Source organism: Macrobrachium nipponense, chromosome 1, assembly GCF_015104395.2.
Source record: "Macrobrachium nipponense isolate FS-2020 chromosome 1, ASM1510439v2, whole genome shotgun sequence".
In the NCBI taxonomy this organism is placed as follows: Eukaryota; Metazoa; Arthropoda; class Malacostraca; order Decapoda; family Palaemonidae; genus Macrobrachium; species Macrobrachium nipponense.
Window position 1 is genome coordinate 180,516,380 of NC_087200.1, and position 11,516 is coordinate 180,527,895.

Genomic DNA, 11,516 nt, shown 5'->3' on the forward strand with positions numbered 1-11,516 from the left:
AATTATTATTTTTTGTATATTTACATTTATTTGAAAGGAAATGCAGAATAAACGTAATGTTGGATTAAATTTAATTATGTTTTTTAACTGTTTTCATGTTTACAATTATTTGCAGGAAAATGAAGAATGATTATTTTTTGTATATTTACAGTTGTTTGAAAGAAAAAAAGGCAGAATAAACATAATGTTGGATTAAATTTAATTATGTTTTTTAACTTTGTTTTTATTTAACTTTGTTTTTATTTTTACAATTATTTGCAAGAAAATAAAGAATGATTATTTTTTGTTCATTTACAGTTAATTGAAAGAAAATAAAGGCAGAAAAAACATAATGTTGTATTAAATTTAATTATGTTTTTAAACTTTGTTTTTCATATTTACAATTATTTGCAAGAAAATTAAGAAAGATTATTATTTGTAAGAAAATGAAGAATGAACATATTGCTGGGATAAGTTCCATTATATTTTGTAGCACTGATTATTCACAATTATCTGCCTGCAATTATCTTGCGTGTTTCTGGTCAAGCACGACTGACGTAAAGCGATTTATTGAAACGAGTTTCTTCTTCCCAGCTGCATAATTGTGATGGTCTTACAAATGATAAAATCTCTTCTTTAATCTTATAATTTCCTTTCAGTTCATCTAACCTTTTTAATTAACTGAAACGCCTCCTCCAGGTTCGTGACGTAACGACTGGAATGATGAGTGTCAGCGCCACTGTGGCCGGTGCTGTGTTGACGAACCAAGTTCCAGGTGAGTCGTAGGTTCATAGGTTATTTATGGCGAAAAAAATGTTTTTAATGTCTGTCTTTTTTTTAATTAACGTCCCCTTTTTCTGAGTGGCTTTAATGTACCCCTTTTCTGAGAGTGCGGGGTTTTAAAATAAGTTTTATTTGTAGTGAAAAAGATTGTGTTTTATGTCCCCTTTTTCTGAGAGTATGAAGTTTTAGAATAAGTTAAGTTTTATTTATAGTGAAAAAGTGTTTTTAATATCCCTTTTTTCTGAGAGTGTGAAGTTTTAAAATGAGTTTTATTTATAAAGAAAAGGTGTGTTTATGTCCCTTTTTCAGGGAGTGTGATGTTTTAAAATGAGTTTTATTTACAGTGAAAAAATTGTTTTTAATGTCCCCTTTTGGTGAGAGTGTGAAGTTTTAAAATAAGTTTTATTTATAGTGAAAAAAGATTGTTTTTAATGTCCCCTTTTTCTGAGAGTATGAAGTTTGAAAATGAGTTGAGTTTTTTATAGTGAAAAGGTGTGTTTTTCAATATCTCCTTTTTCTGAGAATGTGAAATTAGAATGAGTTAAAGTTTATTTATAGTGAAAAAAAATTTAATCTACATTTTCCTTTAGTATTAAAAAGACCCCTTTTGACGCATAAAAATTAAAAACGTTGTCAGTCTCTCTCTCTCTCTCTCTCTTTTAGGTCAGGCTCCCGTGACGATCCAGTCCGAGGTATTTGACCTCATAGCGGGGCGGACGCTGGCAGAGTCCTTGGGCAACACCAGCACAAGGGCGGGATCTGGGGGCTTCAAGCTCCCTTCTGTAGGAGCTCTTGGCACGAGTAAAAAGCCCGATTTCTTGGACCAAAAAGTAAGTGGATTCAGAGGAGCTGTGTAGGAGAAGGTTCCTGTTATTAAGTGGGGTAGGGGTATGTGTGTGTGTGGTGTGTATGAATAGCCAAACACACACCCAATTTACACACACACACATACATACATACATACATACATACATACATACTTTTTTTTCAAAACGTAAGTAGATTCAGAGGAGCTGTGTAGGAGAAAGTGCCTGTTGTTAATTGGTGTAGGTGTGTGCGTGTGTGTGTATGCATAGCCATGTACACATAAGCACATACATACATACATACATACATACTCTCTTTCTGGCCTTGTACCTCTCTGCCTCTATTGATCCGTACATTTTATGTTGCATAAATATACTGAGGTATCTGTGTGAGGTAATAAATATTGATTAATTTTTCAGCTAAATAATTCGTAGAAGACTTTAATTCAGGAACTGAATTAGCCTTTTATGAATCTGTTCACTATCAGTATAATAAGTGGAGTCTTTTTATTTTTTATTTAACATTACTGTATTCATTATCATCATCATCATTCTATTCTTATCATTGCTTTATCTGTCATTATCATTAACATGAAAATTCGTTATTGTTTCATTACTATTACTGCCTTGTCCTTACTGTGATCATCACCGTTACTATAATCATTACTATTCATATTTTTATTATCATAATATATCCTCTCCATTATTATCATAATAATGATCACCATTTATGACATTTAACGTTAACAGTACTCAAGCGGTTGGAATAATAACTTAATTTCTCTCTCTCTCTCTCTCTCTCTCTCTCTCTCTCTCCTCTCTCTCTCTCATTAATATAATCAAAATTGATTTCTGTTCTCTGTTTTGATACTGGAGTGGTTGGAATAATAACTCAATAACTTAAATTCTCTCTCTCTCCTTCAAACTGGAACAAATCTAATGAAAACATCTTGAAAATAATTGAAGAAGTTCCAAATAAAATCCAAGTGGTCAAGAGACTCATAAAGAAAATATACATAAACCAACATATTCCGACAAAGAAAATGAATAAGGTGAATCTTGTGAATATCCTAATTGATGCATTAGGAAAAAGAATGCCAAAAGCATGCAAACTGTGTAAGGTTTGGTATAGCATAGTCAATCCACCAAAACCTAATCAGAAAATGTGCTGCGATGCAACATTCCGACCCATCCACAGTGTGCTGAGGTAATGCAAGATTTAGAGAAAAGATACAAGAATTTTTGTTCAACATGTCTATCATGGATAGACAATGTTATTAAATCAAGATTGAATTTGTTACAAAATAGTTGAGGATGAAGAAGAAGAAGGAAGGAAGAAGAAGAAAAAGACAAGAAGAGGAAAACGGAAGAGACAGTAAAGGAAACAAAATGAAAAGTGACAAGAAACAAAAAAAAATAAGGAAAAACAAACGAACAATGATAAAAGTATGCGGATGCAGAGATACTCATTGATTACTACATATGAGGCAATAAAGCAGCATACCTACGAAGAAATAAATTACGATATGACAACAGAAAAGCAAATCCCGAAGAGGCTCTACCCAGATCTACACAATGACGGGAAAGAGGAAAAAATAGACAAGAAGACAAAATCTGCAACCTTTTGAAAAGAGGGAATTGCAGATTTGGAGAAAGATGTTACTACAAAACATCCTAAGGTATGTCAACAAAACTATGAAATATATGGTAAATGTGCATACTTAGATGGCTATGGGGATGATTGCAGAGATCTGCATCCAAAAATATGTAAAAACCTAAAAGAAGGAAAAGGATGTAGTTCGACAAAAAATGCAAATATATGCACCCTGTAGCCATGAATCATAATCAAATAAATAACCAACCAAGTAATAAAATCCAAAATAAGAAAGAAACAAATAAAGAGAGAAATCAAGAATATCAGGTAAAAGAGAAAAGCAAAACCACCAATGAGGATATTGCAGAAACGGAGAAAATTGCAGATTCAGACACAAAATGAATAATTATGATGAAGGAAGATCAATATTATGGAAAAGTTGGATTTTTTAATGTCAGAATTTCTGGAAATGAAAAAAAGAACAACATACCAGAACAGGAAAGAGACATGGGAAAATCCTTATTACTACCAATATTTAAATGAAGGAGAAAACACGCAAACCATCATAGTGATGAATGCGCAGGATTTAGTTACGAGTAACTCAAAAAGAAAAATAGAGTACTTGGAAGAACTAACCCAAAATGAAAAGAAAATAGATATAATGAATATAAGTGAAACCTGGTATTCCCCAAGAGACTGGGAATGATGATCAAATAAAAGGGTTCCAAACTTATAGATCAGATAGAAAAAATAGGAATCAAGGGGGAACCGCAATATATGGGAAAGACAAAAAACAAGGAAAAATATAGAGAAATATAGTAACTCAGAATGTGAACTAATAGCGGTAGAATTTGAATCTGAAAAATTGATGAACATAGTAATATATAGACCTCCTAATACTAAAGAGTTTGACTTAATAATTGAAAAATTTGGATGATATATGTAGAAATCACAAGGACTGGACGATTCTCCTATCTGGTGGACTTCAACTTTCCTTTCGTAGAATGGAAAGAACGAATAGGAGACTGTGGTTGTACTTATACATATAAAAAAGAGAGTAATGTAGTGCAGAAGATAAGAGGCAATTTGAAAAGCTATTAGATATGCTACTAGAATACAACATTCAACAAATAAATCACCTGCCAAACAAGAAAGGAAAACTACTTTAGACCTAGTAGTTTGTGAACGAGATGAATTATGTTAAAGAAATAATAGTTTATAATGCGAGTATTTCAGATCATAATGTCATAGAATTAACAGTTCATTCCAAAGGCAAGTGAAAATAGAGATAAGCAAGAAATGAAAAAGTGGGAAGGATATGGAAAATACAACTTCTACAGTAAAAATATAAAATGGAATCAGAAATTAATGAAGAATTAAACAAAGACTGGGATAACATTTTCGTAAGTGATGACATAAGGGTAAATACGGAGATATTATATAAAATATTAGAGAAAATAGTGGATAAATATATACCGAAGAAGAAAAGTAAACATCATACATGCATACCCAAGAGACAGAAGGATCTTGTTCCAGAAAATCAGAAAGTGGAAAAAAGGTCTTGCAAAAGAAAAAAATGCATGGAAAGTTAGAGAACTGAAAAGTAAGATAGAAAATGCAGAACAAAAGATTATACAATCAAAAGAAAATGAAAAACGGGACTTGGAAGAAAAAACCCTATTAAATATCAAGCAAAACCCCAAACTATTATACTCATATGCGAAGAAGATGAATAAAAGAAAAGAATAGAAATAGGCCCTCTGAGAATTGAAGGGAGATTAACGAATGAAAAAAAGGAAATTTGCAACATACTGGCAGAACGATATAGAGAGAATTCACCCCTAGAATAGATAATGAAGATAATGATATAGAAGTAAGGGACGAAAATAGTGAATATTTAGCTGACATAGAAATTATGAAGCTGATATGTGCAGGCAATTAATGAAATTAAAAATGGGAGCTGCTGCAGGGCCGGATGGGAGTCCCTGCTATTTTGTTAAAGAAAGTAGTTCATCTATCGCAAAGCCACTTGCAATATTATTAAGACAAAGTGTAGATACAGGCAAGAGTAGATGAGCACAAATTAGCATATATCACTCCCTACTTTCAAAAGTGGATCAAGAAACTAGAGGCAAGTAATTATAGGCCTGTGAGTCTAACATCACATATTATGAAAGTGTATGAAAGGGTAATGAAGAAAAATATTATGAAACATTTAATAAAAAATAATTTGTTTTAATATGGACAACACGGTTTCGTACCCGGAAAAAGTACAAAAACCCAAACCCAACTTGTGTAGTACCACCGTGAGAACATATTCAAAAATATGAAAAGCGGAAATGAAACAGATGTGGTTTATCTAGACTTTGCAAAAGCTTTTGACAAAGTAGACCATAATATATTAGCAAAGAAAATTAGAAAACACAATATCGTAGATAAAGTAGGAAGATGATTGAAAAGAATTTTTACACAACAGAAAACAGATAGTTATTGCAAACGATGAGAAATCGGATGAAACCAAGGTAATATCCGGTGTGCCACAAGGTACGGTGCTAGCTGCAATATTGTTTGTTATTATGATTGAAGACATAGACAGTAATGTTAAGGATTCGGTTTAGTGAGTAGTTTCGCTGATGACACAAGAATAAGTAGAGAAATTACTTGTGATGAAGATAGGAACGCTCTACAAAGAGACCTTAACAAAGTATATGATTGGGCAGAGGTACAAATAGGATTGGTATTTAACTCTGATAAATTTGAATCAATAAATTTATGGAGACAGAGAAGGAAAGCTATATGCATATAGGGGACCTAATAAGGGAAAGACAATCACAAATAAGGAAGCAGTTAAAGACCTTGGTGTGATGATGAATAGGAACATGTTATGCAATGATCAAATAGCCATTCTGTTGGCAAAATGTAAAGCAAAAATGGGAATGTTGTTACGGCACTTCAAAACAAGAAAAGCTGAACCACCATGATTATGCTTTATAAAACATATGTTCGTAGTCCACTTGAATATTGCAATATGATATGGTACCCACACTATCAAAAGGATATTGCACAAATAGAGAGTGTACAAAGGTCCTTTACAGCTAGAATAGAAGAAGTTAAGGACCTAGACTACTGGGAAAGACTACAATCCTTAAAAATTATATAGTCTAGAAAGGAGAAGAGAACGCGACATGATAATTCAGGCATGGAAACAGATAGAAGGCGGAATAACAGAAAATATCATGGAACTAAAAATATCAGAAAGAGCAAGCAGAGGTAGATTAATAGTGCCCAAAACTATACCAGGAAAAATAAGGAAAGCACACAGAACATTAATCCACTACGCACCAGCATCGATAATGCAGCGTCTATTTCAATGCGTTGCCAGCTCATCTGAGGAATATATCAGGAGTGAGCGTAGATGTTTAAGAATAAGCTCGACAAATATCTAAACTGCATCCCAGACCATCCAAGATTGGAAGATGCAAAATATACCGGAAGATGTACTAGCAACTCTCTGGTAGACATTAGAGGCGCCTCACACTGAGGACCTGGGGCAACCCGAACGAACTGTAAGGTCTGTAAGGTAAGGTCTCTCTCTCTCTCTCTCTCTCTCTCCTCTCCTCTCTCTCTCTCTCTCTCTCTCATTATTTTGGTCACCATTTATATCTGTCATCGTTATCAGTACTAAAGTGTTTGAAAATAATAACTAAATAAAATTCTCTCTCTCTCTCTCTCTCTCTCTCTCTCTCTCTCTCTCTCACACACACACGCACACGCACACGGGGACGGTTGTTTTGACATCGCTCCTTAATGTCCTCTGTTTTTTCTGATACGGAGATGCCCTCAACCTGCATATGTGTATGGATTGTGCTTATGAAAGTGTAGTGACGTGATAGTGACGTGATTTACGACCTCTTTTTACCCCGAACTTAGTTTTTGTAGGCTTTAAAAGTTGGGAAAATTTCCTACAGGTCTCCCGTTCAAATTTTTCCAAAGTTGCGCATGCGCACTAAGCGTCTGTGACGTCACTACCACTGCACAAAACAGATTTGAAAAAAAGAAGAAAAAGACGATGGCCAGTGAAACTCCTACCCTTCAGACTCCTAGCCTTGAAAACCCTACGGGGATTTCTTGAACAATAACTTTACAAAGCCCGATCTGCAGAAACATTGCAAAAAGCTGGGCATTAATAATATTTGGGTTTCTAAAGACAGGTTAATTACTCTAATTTTGAATTACCATAAAGAGAATGATCGAACACCAGAGGAGCTACAAACATCAGTTTCACAAACATTGACGACGGATAACGAAGATTTACGGAAATTAAGGGAAGAATTACACCAAGTTAAAGAAAATCTGAATCAAAAGACCTCCGAAATTGAGGAACTGAACGAGATGCTAAAGCAAGCAAATTGTAAACAATAAATTTAGATTTGAGTGACCGCCTAACCTACTTTTTTTGCGGGGAAAAAAGGCCAGATTATATTGGAACAAACAGACAAACTACCCTGGAAAATAATTTGTCAGAACCTAGAAACATAGAAAATGGAACGCTTCTTCTGGGTGACACGAATCTACGAGAAATACGTAAGACGGATTTAGGAGAAAATACCTTCATAAGAACAGTCTATGGAGCTAACATTGATCTCATTACAAGCTGGGTAACAGAAAAAATTAGACTGGACACCATCGAGATGCATCCTAGTATGTGGCATGATGATATTAGAAAGTGAAACTTCATCAATATATTGGATAATATAGGGACTCTCATAACAATTAAAACGTATCAATGAAAATATGGAGATAAAAATATGTCAGATCTTGCCCACCCTACGAGCAAATGAATTAGAAGACACCTAAACTATCATAATAATGAGCTTCTTGAGTGGAGTTCCAATAATGGCGTATCAGTCATAAAATGCGAATCTCTCTTTTAAATTGGGAACAGGAGAAGTGGACGAGCTATGTTTATCACCAAGGAAACGAGAACTCGGGAGTCTTCCTAAATAGATATGGCGCTATTCGACTACTCGAAACTATACATCGACAGTGTAATCAATTCATTTATGTAACGACTGGAAAAATACTAAAAGATCAAGTGAATGGCTGCTTAAAAATCCGGAAAATCATCAAAGAACTAGAAAAACTTATCAGCCTTTAGATAATGCTTGGAAGTCAGTACATGCATATCACTTTGATGGAAGACAAAATCCATCTGGAAGACAAAATCCATCTGGAAGACAAAATCCATCTGGAAGACAACAGTACCATAATAACTACCGAAGAATCGAAGATATGATAATAATGGAAAGAGACAGACCTAACCAAAATCAAGGCAACATACGTCCCAGGATGCTATAATTGTGGCGAATTTAATCACCATCAATCGTCTTGTCGCTACGACCACAGAATCCGATGTAACCTCTGCCACGGATTTGGTCACAAGCAGCGTCTTTGTCGCCGCCCAGCTCTATAGGATAACGGCCAAGAAGACAGCGCCGCAAAAATCTCCGTGGATACTACGAACACCAGAAATGGCTCCATGGAATCTCTTAACTATCGAGCATATAAACGCTCAGTCTCTGTTATCACACATCGACGAAGTGGAACTTATTAATACAAGAAAGATAAAATATTGACATTTTATGTGTAAGTGAAACCTGGTTGGAGCCTACTTTACAGGACAAATTTGTTCACATATCTGACTTTACTATTTATCGTTGTGATCTTGGAAGAGGTGGGGGGGGGGATCCTGCATTTATGTACGAAATGATTTAAAAGTAACCAAAATTAAAAATAGTAATGATAAAGTAGAAGGAGTAGAAGATATATGGATTGCAGTACAACAAAAAAAGCTACCGTCATTTATTGTATCCGAAAGCACTTGCCTCTTCATTTGAGTATATTAAGGATACCTTTAGAGAAATATGTTTACGTAGGAAAGCCTGTTTTTATTCTTGGGGATTTAAATGACGACCTTTTTATTCCCATAATAGATTAAATAAAATTTTGTATCAGTTAAACCTTAACCAATTAATAAAGAACCGACAAAGGGGATAACAGACAACTTCTGCTACATTACTAGACGTTGTAATTACAAACAAACTACAAATGGTTTCAGATGCCGGTGTGATTTCTAGTTCAATTGCCGACCATGAGATGACTACACTTAGAATAAACATTTCCAAGCCAAAAAGACTCCCAATAGTAAAAACATACCGTAATCTGGTAAATTATGATCTAAATAATTTTTCCGTGGAACAAACTTGCCTGAATAGGAATCCAGTCTTTAACCTCATAATGGAAACAGACTGTGTAAATACAAGTGGATACTTTTAGCAGAACATTCATTGATGTGTCTAAATGAATTGTGCCTCCCCATATCTTAAACTAGAGAAATTACCCGACCCCAGCTCCCTGGATAAGTAGCGATGTTAAAGAAGCGATGCGAGTTAGAGATGCCCTTCAAAATAGGTACAAGTTGGATAGAATGAACGAAACATTACGACGTCAGTATAAAGACGAAAAGAAACGTACCCAGGTACTAGTTAAGACAAATAAAACGAAACACTTTAAAGACAAATTCAGTAATTGTCAAGGAAATATACGTAATAAATGGAATATTGTTCATGAAATGATTCCAAACCCGAATGTCAATACCCATATATTAAATTGTGACAATAAAATAGAAAAGGCTGAGGAATTTAATGAATATTTTTCGAACGTTGGAAAGACGGCTTATGAGAAATCACAAGAGAATATTCATGATAATCATAGAGACCAGATACCCGTAAATAACGAATCAACTGAAGATGTGATTAGCTTTTTTAGACCTCAGCCAGTTGATGTTAATACAGTTATTCTCACAGTTAAGAATTTAAATGACACAAATTCAGTAGGATCAGATGGAATAGCCCTTCGTTTCATTCGAGATGCGTTACCTGTAATAGCCTTTTATTTAACAATAATAGTCAATACCTCAATAGTAACTGGTATTTACCCAGATGGATGGAAGCTGCCTCATGTTGTACCATTTTACAAGAGTGGCGACCCAGAAAACGTTGAAAACTACCGACCTATATCTCTTCTTCCCATTTTGTCAAAAATATTAGAGAAAATAGTAACAAATCAATTACTTGAATATCTTGAAACAAAATAAATTATTGTCCTCTACACAATATGGATTTAGGCCTCACCTGTCTACCGAAATGGCATTACTTAAGCTATCGGAAAGGATTTATAAAAATATTGACAATCAAAAGATAAACTTACTCATATTGTTAGATCTTTCAAAGGCATTTGATAGCGTTAGCCACGAAATTTTGTTAAATAAGTGTAGGAAAATGAAAATAGATTCTTTTTGGTTTAGTAACTACTTACAAAATCGTTTTTCAAATAGTCCAGACTAGATAATACCATCTCTTCTCGTAAACAAGTACATTTTGGAGTCAGGGCTCTATTTTAGGCCCTGTGCTCTTTCTTATTCATATCAATGATATGGCAGTTTTTATAACAGGACTACTTCAAAAATATGGCAAATTTTTAGAAGACTATCTTCTCGTACAATATTGCAGACGACAGTCAATTTTTAATTGGAGGTAGTATAAATGATATACCCACTCTCATCACAAAGGCAGAAGCTATATTAGAAGCAGGACTGCGATATTTTCAACTAAATGGTTTAAATGTAAATGAATCAAAAACTAAAATAATTTCATTGGTACAAGGCAATATGTATCACAGATCCATTAGATACCGTTCTAAACTTTAATGGCCATCAAATTGAAAGAAGTGTACACGTAAAAAATCTAGGTATTTATTTTGACCAATATATGCTTTTTGATGTACACGTATCTGAAATATGTAGAAAAGTAAATGGAACCTTAATATATTTAAAGAGAATTAAGACAGATTCGATATTGACATGAGGGCGATGGTAGTTCAGTCGCTTGCACTGAGCATAATAATTATTGCTTAAAGATTTGGGGAACTACTACTAAACAACAATTACAACGGGGGGTTCAAAAACTACAAAACTTTGCGGCAAAAGTAGTTGATGGTAAGGCCAAAAATATGACCATGCATCACCAATTTTAGATAAATTAGAATGGCTAAATGTTGAACGAAGGATTAAATCGACATTTGTGTAGGAGTTTTTAAAGTTATGCGAAGTTTTAATATCAATTTGGCTTTTTAAGTTTATAACAGTTGGAGCTGGTAGGGACAGACGAACGAGACAAAACAATGACCTGTATATACCGAGAACCACCAAGACTGGGAAGTAGATGCTTTACGGTACGAGGACCAACGATGTGGGAATACCCTACTGAGTCATTGAAAACAACGGCGAATCTCGA